We start from the raw sequence: 20,841 nt of genomic DNA on the forward strand, positions 1-20,841 counted from the left end.
GACATTGATTTTTATGCCCAAGTCGAGCAGCAACAGAAATTAGAATAAAATGAATGAATGCTTCTTGTATACGGGCTAGTGCGATATAAATAAAGATATCAAAGGAAAAAGCGATCTCCTTAAACATGTGATTAAGTTGACAAATACGGAGAGATCTTGTTTACCTTACGCTACAGGGTGGGCCAAGTTAGAGGAAACATCCAATGAAATTATGGCTTTCAGGAGTTAAAACACTGAGCTGCATGCAGACCGCGAGAATTCAACAAACGCCCAGAGTGCCTGTAGGTGAAACAGACCGCGTATTAAGGTAAAGAATTAAGTAGAATGATGGGGAAAAGCTTTTCAACTTAGAAGAGTTTTACTAAAGGGATGTCATTTTGTTATACCGCGTTTTTTGGTTGAATTACAGCAGAGGAGCTATATAGAAAGAGCGTTGCTCTCGTGCATTCATAGAAAGTATTGTGAACTCAGAGAAAAAGCTCGTAAAAGGCCAGGTAATTATTTAGCGGAAGAACAGCTATAGTGTAATAACGGGGAACCATGGCCCCCGAATAAATAGTGTAGTGAGCACATTATTTTTGTGTCTTTCAAGATAGAACTCTGAGATCTGAAATTGAGTAGAATTCAGAGGCGTGCTTTTAATCAGAAGTTTGAGACTTTCTGTGCTTCAAAAAACTGATCCGAACTGTGGGGGACCACAGGGGCAACATTTACTAAACAAAAGGTAAAAATGCAGCTCAGAACAAAGCGGCAGAACCAGTAAGACAAAAATAGGAAAATTGTCGTATGAATCCGTCTCCGTTGTTTTTTACAAACATTTCCTTGTAGATTTTAAATAGCCCGAACAATCACACAGGATACAGGAGCTACATACTTTAGAGGAACAGGGAGCATCTTTGAGTACAGATAATCGCAAGGTGAGAAATAAATGGGAGGAGAAAAGGTAAAATGTCCCAGGGGGTGATGCAAAAACTGCAAACCAGAGGTTGATGTACGAGTAGATACTCAATATTTGTCCTACTCTTAGAGCATTAGTTTGATATGGTCAAAATATATGTTAGGAAAAACGTTGGAAATGGAATCCAAAAGGTGCAATAATGTTAGTGAAAAAGACTCATAAAGCACAATTGTATTTGGTAAATGTTTTCTTTAATTCTAAGTAGGCTACAATGGGGTACTGCATCAGATGTTAAGATAATGGTATCAGTATGGAGACCTCAGGATTTGGGAGGAGGGCATCAACCGGTGTTAGGAAAACAAAAGATGTTATGATGATGGAATTATTACTGAATATCTAGGACTTTGGTAAACATATGGTATATAAACCTAGAATCATGAAATGTGATAATTATCTAAATGTATTAATATAACAAAGCAGAGATTGATTCACTGATATTGTATTTGTTCTGTTTAGGGTGGAAGATACAAAGTATTCGCCCATTTGATTATGACAACCCAAATGTTTTATGTCTTGATAAAGATGGATAAGATTCAATAAAGCCATCGAAACGCGTCAACGCACTTGTAATAGCACAATCGGAGAACAGATACGTGAATGAATCAAATACAGATACAAACAACGAATTGATTAAAGTATCTAGCAGGAAGATCGGATTTGCATCTGTATATGGCAAATAAGAGTGTCTTACATGTTGTAGTTGTCTTGATTATGCTGGTCATAATTAATTTTTGTCAAACATAGTGGAAATTGTCATTTAAATTGTATTGACTGTATGCATTTTGTGTGAAGGACCCCTGTCCTCCAGAAAGGAAAAGATCCTTTTTTTATGTCATAATTTGCTTTTAATATTGTGTATAATCTTGATGCAGTTTTTATTTAATTTGTGGGAATAAAAAGTACGGCTTTTAATTTGAATTTAGTACTTCTTGTGTAGAAGGGAGGTGATTTAGAGCAAATAAAATGGTGAAGATACAATTGGGAATTGAGGACAAACAAGAACTGTCAAGAGAGGCCCATGCCAGTCTATGTGACTCACTGTATCCAGAGCAGGGGCAAGCTGGGTCCTTACCCTGCCCATGTGGTTCACTGACAAAATATTGGTGTTAAAAATGTAGAAGTGAAAAATATCGATGCAAAAATATAGAATGCAAAAATATCGACTCCCTATACGTAAACAGGTAAGTACAAAAATATTGAAAAAAAATATTGATGTAAAAAATATGATTGTACAAAATATTTAAATGTAAAACAAAACATATTATGATGTTGAATACATATAACAAATACCTACCAATATTATATTTAAAAAAATAACAAATAATTTCCTAACAAATAAATATTTTAATTAGAAATTACTTAGAAACAAAAACATTAATTATTACATAAATGTACTATTTTTATTTGCTACCCTATATCACCACACAATTCACAAGCCACATCTAAATTAAAAAAATACTTCTTCAACTAACATAATTAAATAACAATTAAAAAAATATTAATTAAAAAATAAATTAAAACTCAGAAAATTATTTAACTGCCCACACTTTACCCCATAATCCCCATGAACCCACAGCTAAAATCAAACTGTAATAAAATGTATTTCACAGTTAAAACTTATTTTAAATAAAACAACTAATAGTATTTAACATCTAATTATAAAGTAATTCAAATTAATTTACTTCCCACACTGTACCCTTATAACAACAAAACCCACAAACAAAAAAATACAAACACATTAATTAAATATAAATTAATTAATATTAATGATCAACTCATTTTTTATTAATTGAACCAAAATTACTTCTAACCCTTTACCCCTATAAACCCCACAACTGACACCTAAAATTAATTACACAAATTCCATATTTAATTTTCAAGAAATTAATTATTATTAACACCTAAATATTAATTAAATAAACATAAATTACTTCCCATCCTTTATCCCTGTAAACCCCACAACCTGCACATAAAATTAATTACAGAATTTCTGTAATTAATTTTCTATCAATTACTTATTATTAATTAAGAAATAATTATTACGAAATTAAAAATAAATTACTTCCCACCCATTACCCCATAAACCCCATAACCCACACCTAAATAAAACACACAATTACCATAATTAATGATCAAATAATTAGTTAATATAAATGAGCAGCTAATTAATAATTAATTAAACATAAATTACTTCCCACGCTTTATCCCTGTAAACCCCACAATCCGCACCTAAAATTAATTACACAATTTCCGTAATAAATGTTCTATCAATTAATAATAATTAAGAACTAATTATTAATTAATAAAAAAAATGACTTTCTGCCCTTTACCCCATAAACCCCACAACCCACGCCTAAAAAAGATTTGCTGAAGCTGAGATGTGGGCTTATTCATTTAAAAAGTCTGTACATTTGGGTGACTACCCAGGTCTATGGAACAGCACTATTGCCTATGTAACTATAAGAAGGAAAGTCTCTCCCATGTAATATGCCTGCGACCAGTCTTGAAATATGTAAGTGTTTACTGGCTGAAACCTTGGTCTGCAAACTCCGCATAAGACAATGCAATATGGCTATTGCTGCATTTCTGTGTGGTGTGAACCCGCAGCTATCGGCCAGATGTGTGAAATTCCTAAAAGAAGCATTAAAGTTATTGAACTTACGATCAGAGAGTGTTCTACTATCTTAACAGTCGGAGAGTGCCGAGCCTTTTCATCCATCAGAGCTGAGCTACATTTGGCTCTTGGACATTTTATTTTCAAACAGCCATGCAGATTAGAGCTAAAATTAAAAGATGACTGCAGGAAGTTGCACCTGTATTATAGACTTTTATGGCCGCTACTTGATCAGATGCAGTATTATTTGTCAGAATTTGCGCATCATGAATATTATGATGCTGTCATTGAACACATAGCGGAGGTGCTCTTTGATGGTTCTGCTCAGTGCAATTTAGTAACAACAAGTTATGTATTACCCATATTTTTTCTACCGAACTCTTGGAAGTCAATACGTTTGTGTACAGACAAGGCGATTATCCTCCTTTTTTTCCTTTTTTTCTCTTTTTTATTTGAGGGCCTTTTAATCCCATGTGGACAATATCACATCTTGCCCTTTACTGGATCTGGTCCGTAATGAAGTTGCCTGTTGCTACAAGTCCAAATTGATCAAACTATGATTCGTCTGATGTTCAGTTTTATTTGTTATTAGTAGATTGCTGCTTTTGAATATATTGTGATGTTTTTAAATTACTTGATACAATGAAAATATTATCTATCTAGGAACTAACAGGTAAGTTAAATATGGCAATTAGGTGTATAGCCTATTTCAACACGTTTTAAGGGTTCAGAGCACATGCACTAGGACCTGATAGTAGACTCTCAGTGGACATACTCAAACAACCAGAAGCATCAGTCCAAGAAAATATGACTGCTCATCCAGAAATGGCATTTTCCTACAGGTTGGTAGTCCCTATATTTGAGCAATAAAATGTAATAAAAGTGAGCAATGTATAGCCCCACCTAATCTTACCAAACCATTTGCCAGTTTTGTATATCCTGCGATCCTACACCTAAATCCTAACAAATGTGTTCATTATTATAGCAGCCCCTTAGCAAAACATTTCTGGGACAAACTAAATCTCTGAATTTATCACGCTTTAGAAGACTAATATTTTCATTTCTGCTGAGGAGCATTCAGATAGCCTGGGCACTTTTAGCTCTACCCCTAAGTCACTTTAAATTCCAAATCAGTATTGTGTCTTCCTCTGTTGCTATGACATTTTTTTCTAAATTATCTGGATATACAAGAACCCATAGACATGGCCTAAAGGTACCTAAAGTGCATATACTGCAGGACTTCTAAGAGGACTGTTTCTCTTTTTTCCCCATACGGAAATATACAATCTATTGTTGTCCACCGTACCAAAGGAACCTGCCTTCATGCTCTTTGGCATCACAGAGCACTGGTTTTGTTCTTCTTCCACCAGCTAAAACTTTAATTTCCTTTGTTAACACTCTCTTCCTTTCTAGCCTTCTTAATTATTTTGTCAACCTCCCACACTTTTCTGAAGTTGTATATTTGATAATGCCACATAATTTCAAAGACTACTGGTTGCCCATTCTTTTCTCCAGTCCCAAGTCGTTTAATATGCTGCCTTGAATATGCCTGTGCATATTCAGATTATAGGGTTGGGAATTTGCAATGACTTTGATTTAGGAATAGCCAGGAATATGTGTAGTATTTCCATATAAATGATGAGACTTAGTTGATTTCTTCATGAAGTTTATTCATTACAAAGGATCCCATCCAACAGCTACAGAAATCAGTTTTCAACTGAGCAGCATTCTTCAAAACCCCAATGACCTCACAACACTCCAGATCCATGAAGACATGGAACTTAAGCAGGCTAACAATTCCAGCAGTAAAGAATACCGCACATCTCCCTCCTATAACGACGATATACACATGTTAATATAATTTAATAAAACAAGATTCAATATTAAGAATAATTCTCAAGATATGATGGACGTTTTGTAAACCTCAAAGAACGATGAAGATGATCCTCTCCATTTCTTTTGGTAGAGTGACAAAGATGATCAGCCTCAATTCTACTAGCATAAGCATCCTTTTCATCGATGTTTCTACCAGCAGAACCATCCTTTTCACGCATAACATTGTTGAATTCTGATTTTCCAATGACCACTCTGTTGAGGTTCCATATTCAATGATCCTGAGTTTTTACAGCATTGTTAAAAAATGTTATGACCAACATTGGCTTAAGATATTTGGTACTGCCGCCACCAAACAAACCTGGACGTTTAATGGCAACCCAGTCCCCCACCTTAACTATTGTTTTTTTTAACAGATTTTTTTAGATCAAAATACTTTTTCCTTTGCTGAGCCTTCTCTATCTTGCAAATCTTCACTATTAATATTTTCATTTCTACCTATTATCCTGCAATAATCATTGACCCAGTATGGTTCCAAATTGGTATTGGCAAACCTTCCAGGAAATAAGAAGAAAGGAGATTTTCCAGTTGTGGAGTGAGGAGTTAATCTGCATTCATCTAATTTCTTACGTATTTCACTCTTCCACTCAAGATGTGTTGATTTTGCTAGGGTAATGGTCTCTTTCAACACCCTGTTAAACCTCTCAATCATTCCATTTCCTTCAGGATGATACATTGCACAAGTTTTATGTACAATTGCACTACTAGAAGGAAAATCCTCTATTTCTTTAGATATGAGCTGCACACCATTATCCGTCAATATAGATCCTGGATTTCCCTCTCTAGAGAATAACTCCTTTAAACATATTATAACACTCTGTGTTTCTATATTGGACAAGAAAAATACCTCAGGCCATCTTGAAAACATATCCATAATGATCAATATAAAAGTTTGAGAACTATTGTCATGGATTGGTCCTAATATGTCCAAAGCGATATCCTCCCAAGGACGTTTAGGACGTCTTCTCACTACCATGGGTTGAACTCTGGGAGACTTGGATTTGTCACTTAAATTACATGGGACACAGTCATGTATTTCCCTTTTCACAAATGTATCCATCCCAGGCCACCAATAAGTGCTTCGCAACCTCTCTTTAGTTTTTGTGATACCTGAATGTGAAACATGAGCCATGTCCACTAACTCCTTCCTAAGACTGACAGGAGGGATCAATCTTGTACCACGAAACAGTATGCCTTTATTTACTGACAATTCATGCCTCACATACCAAAAAGGACCTGTGGATAAGGAACCAACTTTTGCAGTATTCCAGTCACCTTGCAACAATGAAAAAACTTTCATCAGAGTTTCATCTTGCGCAACTTCATTGACCCAGCTCTCCTCAGTTACACTCACCAGATCCAAAGAACAAACCCACTCTTCTTCGAACTCAGTGTCTTTATCAACAGAATTTTCACAGTCTTCAAGGGGAACCAGACGAGAAAGAACATCAGCTATTTTAGTCTCAACACCTGGGATATATCTAATTAGAAAAGAATACTCTTGCAAGATCATAATCCATTTGGTGATGTGACCAGAAATTAAGTCCAAACCCTTTTTCTCAATAATCTCCAATAAAGGCTTATGATCCGTTCTAACATCAAATTCCATTCCCCACAAGAATTTTCTTCGTTTTTTTAATTTTAAATACCCCTAAAGCTTCTCTTTCCACTACAGAATACCTAGTCTCAGGATCCCTCAAACTTCGAGACAAAAACATGATAGTTTTTAATCCTGACGGCCCATATTGTTGCAAGACTGCACCCAAGCCCTTTTTGCTGGCATCTGTAGTGAGTATCAGCTTAAGAGAAGTATCAAAACTTTGCAATGACGGGGCATTTTTCAAACTCTCTTTGACTCTTGCAAATTCGAAATCACATTCAGGAGACCAACTATAACTTACACCTTTCCTCAATAGACATCTCATGTTTGATGTGACTTCTGCTAAGTTTTTTTATACAAATTTGGCATAATACTCTAGCATCCCTAAAAATGTCATTAATTCTTCCTTGTTGGTAGGCAAACTCATATTTTGTATAACATCCACCATGTCATCTGTAGGGTTAACACCATTGGCGTCTACTTTATGACCCAAATAATTTATGGAGTCTAAACAAAACTTACATTTTTCTTTTCTCACAAGAGATTGCATTTGTTTAAAAAACTTAAGAACCGATTTTAACCGAATGTCATGCTCATCCATGTTGTTACAAAAGGGGGTGGTGATGGACGGAGCATCTGAATCAATCAAAAACTCACACCCAGTCAAAAGATCTGGGTTTAATCCATCACTGTTCTTTAGCCAACTCTGCCACCCCAGTTCAAACATGGCTATATGCAAATCAGTCTGACCCTGTGCCTCATGGGAACAGTCCAGCCCGAACTGCCAAGCCATGTCTTCCCTGGACCGGAAACAAGCTTCCGAGGACCGGTTTCTGGCATTCCAGCTGTCTTCAGCCCGGCTTGCTTGAATCCAGTGGCAAAGTGAGCAAGGGACTCACGTCTGAGCATACCCTGCCACACTTATGGCGGCCAAAAGCGGTACAAAAGGGGGTGGTGATGGACAGAGCATCTGAATCAATCAAACACTCACACCCAGTCAAAAGATCTGGGTTTAATCCATCACCGTTCTTTAGCCCACTTTGCCACCCCAGTTCAGACATGGCTATATGCAAATCAGTCTGACCCTGTGCCATCTATGTTGTTAATCACAAAAAAGTGCCTACACCCGACATTCTTAACCAAAATTATTTATATGGATGGGACAACCGCAGTGTATGAGTTTGACCTGGTATTTTTATTTATATCTTTTTACTTTATCAAATGTTTCTATACCTTTTTCAAAATTTCACCAAAAAGGAAAATACATTCATAATATTTACATTACAGTACATGACTATTTACAACCACATATTTACAAATTTCATACATTCCACAAACAACACTTTTTACAAATACACATGAACAATTTATAATTTCATTAAATCGAATCAATCACAATCAAAGGAAAAAGACAAAGTCAAAACAAAGGAGCAAAGCCAAAAGATGGACATAACTGATAAATCAGCCTTGACTGATTCAAAAACTCTTAATGATATTGCTTGCTCCTTCTGGTGTGCCGACTCATTTCTAAAGTAAAAAAGTATAAATAAAAATACCAGGTCAAACTCATACACTGCGCTTTTCCCATCCATATAAATAATTTTGGTTGAGAATTTCGGGTGTAGGCACTTTTTTGTGATTTACTGTTTAATAGGGTACAGCCTACCCCATACCCCACCAGGACCTAACTCCTTAGTCTTATAAACATCCATGTTGTTAGAAAATATCAGAAGGTCATCTTGGTAGATGCATACACCAGGTAAGTCCTTCAACACATTTTCTATTACTCTTTGGAACACAGAAGAAGCTGAAACAAGACCAAATGGCATTCTTTAAATCTAAAAGTACCAAATGGCGTAATGAATGCCGTTAGATCTCTGCTACTTCGTTCCAGCTCAATTTGATGGTATGCGAAAGTCAAATCGATGGTACTAAACACCTTAGCACCACCCAATAAGACTAAAAGTTCATTTATATTCGGTAGGGGATATTTGTCAACAACATTTCTAGTTGGCACATATCAATGCATAGACGAAGATCACCATTCGGTTTTCGTGCGTCCACTACCAGAGCCAACCATTCGGTCCCCTCAACCTCTTCAATTATTCCACTTTTCTTTAGTTTATTTAACTCCTTTCGCATATCTTCTCTAACTGACAATGGAACATTCCTGACCTTGCAACACACTGGAATGGAATTACTCTTTAGCTTAATCTTGTATTGATAGCCTTTCAGACAACCTAAATTTTGTCTGAATACATTGGGAAATTGATCGATAAGAGGCTGCACAAATTCATTTTCATTACTCTTAACACAGACAGGTGAAGAAGTAGACTTTTGGATAGCTGACACATTTTCCCTAATCCGTATGGGGGATCAGAATTTGGGTCTAAATACACTCTCAAATCCCCTTGATGAAGCCAACTAATTATGCTATCCCCTTTTTTTATATGTAGATTTTCCCTGCAATAATTCTAATCTTATACTCAATCACACCCATGAAGTAACCATGAAGCTTGATTGGTTCGCCACTGTATGCTAAGGGAATTATGTCTGGTTTGAGAAGCTTGATTTTATTTTTAAGTTTCAAATTATAGAACTCACTCGAAACAATGGTTATCTTGGCACCAGAATCAAAGAGTACTCTTGTTGACTCAACAATATCATCAAAAGGACAACATCTCTTTTTGGAGGGATCTTGAACCTGAACAATAACCTGTCCACACACAAAGTCATCCGGAGACGAATTAGAATTGCTTTCATACATTTCTACTTTCTTCACCCTAGGAGTCGTTCTAGTTTTACACACTTTAGAGAAATTACCCTTTTTCTTAAACTTTGAGCAAATATGATTAAACGCAGGACATTTGCTATCATTGGCTAAATGCCCTGTCTTGTCAAACCTGAAACATTTAAATGTTACAAATTTCTCTTTACTTTTAAATTTTTCATTCTTGTATTCCTTTTTATCCTATCATTGGCTACAGGATTAGATTTGATTTTTTTTTCCTTGACAGAATGAACTTTCTCATCTTTCAAATCATCATTTTTTAAGAACATCTGCACACTTTGAAGAGTGTTCTATTCTTTTTGAGACACTAAGAACCTCATCAAGAGTAGGTTTGTCATGAAGCCACAACTCCTCCCTCACATTTTCCATGTTGCAACCTAACACGAACTGGTCTCGAATGTGCACATCTGTTAAATTTTCATATTTGCACGACGAGGCTAGCTTTCTCAACTCTGTTATATAGGCTTCAACTGTTTCTCCATCCTTTTGAGTACGGTTACCAAAATGATATCTTTCAAGTATTGTACTTATTTTTGGCAGATAATGTTTGTCCAATTTATAAATACAGACTTCATAATCATTTACACCTATAGCCCCAGATGCAGATAATTCTGGTAATTGATCAAAAACATCTTGCCCTCGAACCCAAGACAATGCAAAAGAAGCGATGTTTTTCTTTCTGCACTCAGAGAGGTCCCGCAAACCTTAGCATATCTTTCAAAAACTCTCTTCAACTTCTTCCACCTAATTGGAGGGTCACCAGGAGTATCGAGAAAGAAAGGTGCTGCTGTTACATTCTGCATTGTACTATGATTGTATAATAGGGATGTTCATAAATTACACAACTTAGATCAAAAGTGCTCAATGATAATGAACCCACATTTCTTATTCAAATCTTCATAAAAAAGATTATGACCTGTGAAGAGAATAAGCTAAATAAGTATTGCACACAGCTGAAAGGAAAAGTTGTTTAAAATAATTCAGAGTTCAAATACTAACCACAATAAGAGTACATTGTATGAAGCGTGTGAATCGCAGTAAATAGAAAACACCAAGGGCCAGATGTAGGTAACTCATTTTTACCGATTCTAAAAAAAAAAAAACGAATTTTACTGATTCGGTATTTTAGAAATGGGAAATGAGATGTAGGAAAAAAATCGGTAAAAAATACAGAATCGGTAAAAATCGGAATCCCCGATTCGGTATTTACCGATTCGGTATTTACCGATTCGGAAAATACCATTCGGTAAATCCCATTAATTCCTATGGGCCTGGATGCCCATAGGAATGAATGGGATTTACCGAATTGGTAAATACCGAATCGGTAAATACCGAATCGGGGATACAAAAAAGCAAGCAGTTGAGCTAACAACCAACCCGCCCCTCAGCCAACCAACAGAGGAATCAACCAATCCTGTGCATCCACCCCACCCCACAACCAGGAAGTGGCCACACCCATGCAGGTGCAGAGTAACTGATCACCCAGGAGAGCAGTTACATACTGACAGGCTGTTGTGAAGCTGAGCTGTGCAGGAGTGAAAGATGGATTCCCAAGACTCCCAGAGGGAAGTTGCAGAGAGGAAGAGGAAGATGAAGTTCAGCACAGGTGAACTTTAGGTGCTGGTGGAGGAGGTGGTAAAGCACCACTCCCAGCTTTTCGGAAAGCAGTCTCTGCAGGTAAAAGAGGCTGTGTAGAGGAATACCTGGCTGGGGATCCAGTCCAAGGTGAACGCCATTGGAGTGACAATCAGGGAAGTGGACAATCTAAAGAAAAGATGGTATGATCTGAGGATCATTACCAAAAAGAAATTGGCGGCAATAAGGAAAGAGGCCAATGCTACCGGTGGAGGAAAGAACAGGGCACCTGCTCTCACGGATCTGGAAGAGCTTGTGGAGTCCACACTGGAGCCAGAGAGCGTTTTTGGAATCGGTGATGCTAACAGCTCAGCCCGAGCTGCATCAAAGAAAGGTAAGGGACATGTCCATCATTCCTCACCAGGGCTTAATTTGTGTTTGTGCCGGTGATTTCCAGTGCTTAGCACCGGCACTTAAGTGACAGGGCCGGGTCAACACTCTGGCTGGCACTGACTGACGCTCTCACATATCACATTTCTATTTTATTGACCTAATTGTGCAGCAAGCGTGTTTTGATCTTCTCCCGACCTGAGCTGAGCCCCCCAGAGGAATAGATTCCTGCATTACTATTTACCCCCTGTCCACTTCTGATCTAAATACATTTTAAATGTGTTGTGGGCGGCGTGCGCACTGCGCTACGCGCCTCGCCGGCCGGCAGCCTGGACTTAGTGGTTCCGAGTCCGACGTCCGTTAGGGCCACTAACTTGCCAATAGGTGGGTGGGTGGTCCATGATTTGGGCTGGATTAGGCCAGGATGGCGTAAGGGCTGTGCGGCTGTGGCAACGTGCACACTGCACAGATTTTTTCTTCCACATTGCTAGTGCAACGCCCCAGCATAACTACCACAGCGCGCGCAGCAGCACGACCCCGCCTGACCTGCCACCACCACGACGAGTCATCACCAACACCAAGTCAGCCCATGGCGTGTTGAGAGCAGCTGGCAGCATCAATCAGCCTGGCGGGCGGCGGCCTGGCCAGTAGTGCCAGTACTGCCTAATCATGTATTAAAGGCTGTGCAGGCCCGCCGGCAAGGCCAGTGTGTCGTCGTCGTGTCCAGAGTCCCTACCAGCCGGCCTACTCCCACAGGTAACGACGACGTAAGATACAGGCCCTTATCCCAAGCACTTGGCGGTTTTGACAAACTTATAGTTTCATTCTTCTAAGTGGCATTCTTGTGGTGTGAGTGGATTTAGAGCGGTTTGAGATGGTAAACCTCCCTCACCCAGGTGATTTAAAGCCTGCACCTCACACTGCATCGCGTTTCATGCAGCTCGATGCTTCAGCAGCCTTGCCTGCTGTGTGAGCGTTGCAGGCTACTTCACATGTCCTCAGGTAGTAAGGAAAAACAAAGACAATGTTTTCAGGCAGTGCCAGTAATGCTCGGAGCCTGCTTTGTACAATGAAAACCCTTATTGAACTTGACTGCTATAAATCTTGTACAAAATAGAACATGTTCCAAACATTAAACAAGGCTCAACATTTTGCTAATGTGACACATAATTTACTTTAACTCCACCTCCATTGACTTCATTCACTCTACTAGTATCTAGTAACATCAGAAAGACACCTCGTTTGCTTCTGTGGTCCACCAATAAAATGGGTTGATTCGACACTGCTTCTGCTTTCCTTGCTGCTTTCTTCCCCGCATGCACCCCCTCCCTGGAAATCTTAACATCACAGCCCTCTAGAGTTCGTATTTCACCCCAAATCCGGGCACTTGCAGAAACAACACTTGTAGGAGCTACTATTCCATCCTCTTTGTAGCTTTAGTGATTGCCAAGGATGGTGCCCAGGGGTTGGTACATGTACACTGGAGTCACAGGGCAGATGATTAATTTAAGACAGCTATCAGGTGTTAAACTGAACATAAAACACTATAATGGAGAAGAAATGGTGATGCCACACCGGAGCACTAGATGAAAAAGTTAAAGGAATTAAGAAGCCTGCAGTCAGCCACAGCGTCCGTGGGACCAGAGTCATGAACTGACCACTAACGCCAGCCAGGCCATTTATTCCACTAGCCACTTTGCCTATCAGTGGGAACCATGGAGGCGCATTTTGAAGTCTCTGGGCCTCGTCTGGCACCTCTGTCATTTTATCCAGCTACTTGGGGTTAACTACAACAGTAGCGTCAGGAGAGAGGATGAGGAGTCAAAGCTGCAGACTTTGCAACTGGGGAACCACTCAAAGTCCTGTGATTCTGGGCAAAACACTTCTTATCATGTATGCTCATAAAAAAAAGGATTTTGACCTTGTGTAATGTACTGGTGCTCATGTAAAATGCTCAAATTCCATTGGGACAATTTTGTGCTATGGAAAACTTCAAAAATAAAATAAATAGAGAGAGAGGGGGGACTGGTTTGATAGAAAGAGGCAGAGTGTGGGGAGCAGATCTGGTATGAACATTTTTGCCAGCGCTGCATTTGGCATCCAGTCCGGTCCTGGAAACAACCAAATAAATTCAGGCAACTAATTAATGCAGCAGTCTGAAGCCACTACATCGTGGGCTATGGCACACACAAAACAATAGGTAGCCACATACGAATAGCAAGCATTGACAAAGCCCATCTGTCTCGGCAATGCAAGAGCTATTGGCTTTGTCAATGTGGTTCACCATTGCATGGCCAGATGGTAAATATTCCCCAGGCAGATGCAGCACCCAAGCACCTACAGCTGATGCCCCATTACTCCTTTGTGTATGTTTGTTTTATTGCAGTAGACTTTTTAAATGATGGTGTCACAATTTCAGTGAGCCATAGTCACTATCATCATCACTTCCACCATTATTACGAACAGCACCATTATCACCATGCCTCCTCTATTACCACCATCACCACCAACCTCCCTACCACCCTTATCACTACTATAACCATTGTGATCATTGCAACCACTGTAGCGTTTGGGCCTGGCTGTGTTTGCTCTACTTTATGACAGCCAGACCATTGGCTTTGACTTTATTTGTTTTAAAAAGAGCCAAAAGCACAATGTCAATCTCTGTGATGCCAATCGTTCCTTGAAATATTTTGCACCCTCATGCCAAAGCCACCTATCATGTCCGGTCTGCTAATAAATGTTCCTGGGTTCAAGACAAGCCTAACAAATTAATCAAACAACAATTTGGCAATTAGGATCTTTCTTTGATGATTTGCAAAGGGATCAGCCTTGTGGCCAATATTGCATGTGTCAGTCTGAATTGGCATGAGGCATGTACAAACTTGGACTTGTTTTTTTTGGGGGGGGGGGTTGTCAGCAGGGAGGTAAGATTCATGCAGTGCCAGGTGTATCCAGTTTAATGTTGTCAACACACATATTTCATGTTGTGATATCTGTACAATAATTACAATGACATTCTGTCGATGCTTCTGTTTGTGCTTCCATAACCTTCCTCAGAAGTGGTTGATGGACTACAACCCCTTGATTGCAGTACACTCTAGAAGAGCAGACCAGTTTGACTAACTTCTATTTGTTCCCTGGCAACTGAGACTACCTGAATAATCAGTCATCTTTAAGAGAGTCTTACATGTGCACAATGAGCTTAGAGAATTCCAGATGTTCCTCAGATATTTCATAGCCCCATCTGGTTTTAGGGCTATAACCTCATTACCTTAAACACTTTACTTCTGTGACACTTATCTATAGCAGAAATACCTTGAGTTGCTAAGGTATGATGCTTGGGTAGGTCTGGCAGTCTGGTTCTTGTGCAAACTCACAGATGGTGAACATGTGCTGTGCAGAATTGACCGAGAGGCCAGCATTTGTTTATAGGGTACACTAGGAGTCATGATGGGTAAAGCTTTCACTCTGATCTGCGACATTGGATGAATTCAGGCACTGATGTGAAATTTTCCTGTTGAGTCTATCAAAGGTATTGAGGAATGGAATTCCCTGTAACTCAATAATAGCTGTGGATATTCAGGTATGGTAGGATATTGGTGATTGGGTCTGGTGTGGGAATAATGTGTTTAACATCACAGGGGATAATATGAGTGGGGGGTGTAAGCCGCTTGCTACAGCGGGAACAATTTCCTACTGCAGCATAGTGCTTCTGAAGATTCCTTTCTGATATATTAGCAAGTATGTAAAAGTTGTATCTTTAAGCTCATGACACACAATTACACTCTGCTAAAAATGACAAAACAAAGCACTTTTGCACATACCCCAGTATTATCCGTTCCCTAAATCGGCACATAGAGCACTGGAATATTTCATGTGTTCAATACATTAGTAATTTTACCTTATTCACTCCAAAATTGGAATTTACATCAGTTTTGATATAATCTTTTTCAAAATGTTCGCATGGCGGGGGAACCTCCCATCAAAACCTTATTTGAGGAAGGCTCCCTTGCTGAAATTTAGAACGGATATTACATCTGGCTTTCAGCCTGCCAGTGGAACGGATGTGAGTGTAGCCAATAAAGGACATGGGTGAAGCCAGTGGAGGAAGTGGGTGGAGCCTGGGGAAGTAGGTGTGACCTCCAACAAACATTTGAGCACCTGGACTTCATGTTTTACAAATTAAGCACAGTTCCTCACCCCTTGCCTGTCTCCCTCCCCTAATGTGGCTGTGTGTTGAGGAACTCCAGTACAGGCTTCTGTATCCACCTGCAATGCATTATGGGAGTGGTAGTCATAAGAATTCACATCAGAGCAGGCAACATGAAAGAATGTCAGGCATGCCACACAATACAATTAGAGACAGGGGAGGACCATGAAATAGTGCAAAGGATTTGTAATTTAATATAGAAATACACGGTGATAGCACCACTAAGCCACTGTCCATATCTGTCCACGGGAGAGACTTCGCGCAAGACAATGCAGGAGAGGGAGAAGAGGGCACCCCAAAGGGAGAGGAGTGAGGAAGAAGCCAGGGATGCAGGGCCCAGCACTGCAACACCTCCAGCACCCTGCACACATGCAGCTGCCACACCAGAGGCAGCCACCATGCAGCTGCCATCATCACCTCTGCTCCTTGACTCCCCACAACATGAGCCACAACAACTTTCCACACCAGCAGGCTCAGAGGTGTCAGAAATCTGCAGGCCCAGGAGCCATGATGTTCCCCCGTTAAGAATCCTACAAACATCCTCTGATGAGGAAAGGGAGGGTGAGATCCCAATCGAGTCAATGGAGGCAAATACAGCTGGTCTTCCGTCCACTCCTGTCACTGTATCCAGAGGCACAAGACACTGTAGGGTCCGGGAGGCAAGCTTGAGTGGGAATGGTGACGGTGTCTTCCGTGTCCTTGAAACAACAATGGTGAAGGTGCAGCACCTGCAGGCAAAATCAATTAGTGCAGTGCACAGACAAATGCGCCAAATGAATAAAAACTTTGAGAACATGAACTGGGCGATCACATCAATGGCGGACAGCATGAGGGACATGGCCGATGGGGTGAGGGACATGTCACAGCGCGTGATGTCACTTTGTGACCAACTCCATGAGGACCGTGCACAAAGGCACAGGGAGAGGCAGTGCATGCAACAGCAGACAAGGGCCATGCACCGTCTGGCAACAGCGACTTCACTGGTGTGTCGCCGTTCTTTTGCAATGCAGGAAGGGCTGGTGCACTGCTGCACAGATCTCACAAGGGGGATGGGGAGAGTCACTACAGCAATGGAAGTGCTGCTGACTAACCAGTCAGCCACCACAGGAGGTGAAGGTGTAGGGGACACAGACAACACCAGTAGCAGGAGCAGCACCCCTATCCTGGAAATTCGGAGGAGCAGCAGACGCCAGAGTACAGGCTCTGGCTCAGCAGACAATGATCTGACCCAAACACAGGCATCACACAGTGTAGTGCGTGGGCGCAGGCAGTAAGGCTGCCAAATTTCGAGTGGACATGTGAGGGTGAGGTGACCCCTGTCCACCCAGTTGGGCTAGGCACACTTTGGATATAACAAATGTGTCTTCAAACATTTACCGTAGTGCCAATTAAACTACGTTTATTGCATTGAACCCCTTGCTGAGTCTCTTTACTTACTCAAAAGTAGTTGTGTGTGATCTCTGCCCATCTCTGTCTGCCATCTGTTGGTGTTGGAACTCCTACTGTGTTGGGTGCAGGTAGTGCATGATCATCATCATGGTCTTCGTAGTCGCTCAATTCCACCTCAGTGCTCTTCTTAGTAGCGAGGTTGTGCAACATTGCACAAGTTGCAATGATCTTACAGCAGATGACTGGTGAGTACTGCCGTGCCCCTCCACTTTTGTGCAGGCAGCGGAACATGCTCTTCAGAAGGCCAAAGGTGCGCTCCACGATGTTCCTGGTTGATTTATGTGCCACATTGTATCATCTCTGGCTGGGGGTTTTGGGGTTGAGGTAGGGTGTCAGGACGAAGGAACAGAGGGCATATGCACTATCCCCTAATGTGAAATGAGAAAACCATTACTCACAGGCGCACATAAATATACGTTTGCATTATCTATCAAGGGAGTGTCACACAGTAATTTACCTAGCAGGTATCCTTAGCGAAATTCCCCCGCTGTCAGGCGGGTGTAGATCCCACTGTTATGGAAGATGTAGGAGTCGTGGGTGCCTCCTGGGTACCTGGCCACTATGTCCATGATAATGTACTTGGCATCACAGATTACTTGAACATTTATTGTGTGGAATGACTTCCTGTTCCTGTAAATGTACTCTGTGGCAGCAGGTGGGCATATTGGGATGTGGGTGCCATCAATACAGCCAATGACGTGTGGGAAATGTGCCATTAGGTAAAAGTCAGTTTTGGTCCTGAGCAGTTCCGCATCAGTTTCCGGGAAGCTGATGTAATGCTCCATTCTCTGCATCATGGCATCCAGGAACTTCCTGAAGAAACGGGACAGGCAGCTCTGGAACACCCCACCTACTGCAGCAACCACACTCTGGTAACTCCCAGATGCAAGCAGCTGTATGCTACAGAGCACCTGCAAATGGGGTGGGATGGCGTGCGCTCTTGGTGTTGGGTGCTCCAGGAGTGGGTGCAGGTCCCTGATCAGGTCCAGGATGGTTTGGGGTGTAGCCTGCACCTTTGCAGTATCTCTGACTCAGTCAGTTGGAAGAGTGTTATCCTCTGCCTGTACACTTGCTCCTCCCTTCTCCATTCCCTCTCTCCTGCTGCCTGTAGCCGTAGCAGCCTTGCTATGATGTAGAATGCCGCCATTCTGGTTACACTGTTGCATTTTGGGGCCCTTTTTTATAGCCTGCAGCTGGTTACCACCTGCTTTCAATCCATGCTAAATACCGACTCTTAAATACCGAATTTCATGCTAATTCGGTATTTTAGGGGTCACCTACATATCAAGAGTCTTATTTTTCCATTTCTTATTTACCGATTCGGTGACTTTACCGATTCAGTAAATTTACCGATTCTGAAAAGTTACCGAATCGGAATATTTACCGATTCGGAAAAATTACTGATTCTGAAAAGTTACTGATTCGGTAAATTTACCGAATTTGTAACTTTACCGATTCGGTAGTTTTTGGGAGCCCTACATCTGAATGTCCAAATACCGGTCGGTAACGTCCGAAATTCGGTATTTTCGGCCGTTACGGACCGGTATGTGGCTACCTACATCTGGCCCCGAATAAGCTAAATAATCTGTCTCTTCTGGTTATATCTGAGATCAGATCAACTGGATTATTGATATGCAATGAACTTCCCTTTAGCAATTTAATCACAAACACCATGGGCTTTATTATAGTAATTCCCTCAGGGGCGCAAAGGGCCTTTGAGCCCACTTTGCTTGCTCCCGGGGCACTTTGGTATTACAGAAAGGGCAGAAGATGCTTGTGCATCCCCTTCTGTAATACTGAAAGCGCTGGCGCACATACAGCACCAGCATCTCCTCAAGAGGACGTTCCCTCATTTGTGTGGCCCCATGCAAATGAGAGAATCCTTTGGCCTCTGCGCCCACGCTGTATTACAGATGTGGGTGCAGGGACAAAGAAGCACTCAGGAGGCGCACTGACAGTGTGCCACCTAGAAAGTAGTGCCCTGCCACTGTGGCTCCTAATTGCAGCACTCTGGAGGGGGTAGAGGGGGTCTCATGGAATCCCCAAACATCCCCTTGCAGGCGGGTGCAGTCATTCACTGCACCCGCCTGCAAGTGGATCTCTATTCCCCTTTAAAAGTGCAGGCAGGTTGCTGCCTGCAGTGTGAAAAAACAGAGCGGGTTCAAAGCAGCCGCTCCATTTTTCACATAAAATCGCTGCCCGGGGGGCAGCGCATTTCATGTAATGGGCGCACTTTCCCTGTTTGCGCCTGGTGCACCTTTTTTAACCCCTTGTGTGCTTCTGACGGCCCAGCCAACCAACGTCATGGTAGGCGTATGCTGACTACGGCCCCCGGCCGTCCGAATCCCGCCCACTTAAAAAAAAACCCGCACAGCGCAAAAATTCATGCAGCGCGGAAGGGGTTACGGTGCGCCGGGTGCAAACAGGGCATGTGCGCCCTTTACATAATAGGTACCCATATCTCTATCAAATGAGACCTCTGACATGTTCAGGTTGCAAGTTTGAATATACCGAGGTTGGTTTTCAAGCACCTCTTCCCTGTCTGGGACAGTTTTGTCAATCAGTTGTAGTCATACATGTATTGGGCATTCTTTGTAATATTACTCTGAGCAACCAGGCTTTGTTCTTCTATTATTTTAGTTCTCTGCACAATATATTCTTTTTTATTCTCCAGGCTCATACAAGAGCCTGAGAAATAGGCATATCTTTCTGATTATTAAGACATGATCATAGGTATACTACTGCGAGACTGACTCTTTTCTTCCTCAAGCTACAGAGGCATTGGTCCCACAGAAGAGGAGTGGGGCTGGACGTTTTCTTAATGAATATGGGGCTTTCTGCCTGGATATTTCTTGGCCCAGCTCATCCTCTTCATCTCCATCCAGGTTCATTAACTTGTCAATTTGGTTTGAAATCATAATCATCTTCACCTCTATGAGGTTGGGAGATAAAACTCCTGGTGTCCGAAATAGGATCTGAGATGAGACATTCGGCCTACTACTGGTGATCAATGGATCCGTGAAACAGCAGCTCCCTGAGGTGCAACACCCACCTGAGGCTTCATAATATTCTGAGCTTGTCAACCTGATGATGACTCAAGAAATACGCATGCTGGGGTCTTACCTGCTTGTCCAGGGCTATTGACGTCAGCCATTATATCTAAGTCCAGCATTTTATGGTATTTGAAGCTACTCAGATGGACCACCTATCAGGGTGTTTCATGTTTAATCAATGGGTTTTATTGCTGGGGGGTCTTGAGAGCCCCATTATAAAGAAGGGGTGCTTGCCTACTGTGAACAAGCAATATTAACGGAGGGAGCAAGGTAGAGACAATGCGGCTACAGCATACCCCTGACAT

This window comes from Lissotriton vulgaris, chromosome 2_1 (assembly GCF_964263255.1).
Source record: "Lissotriton vulgaris chromosome 2_1, aLisVul1.2, whole genome shotgun sequence".
NCBI lineage: Eukaryota > Metazoa > Chordata > Amphibia > Caudata > Salamandridae > Lissotriton > Lissotriton vulgaris.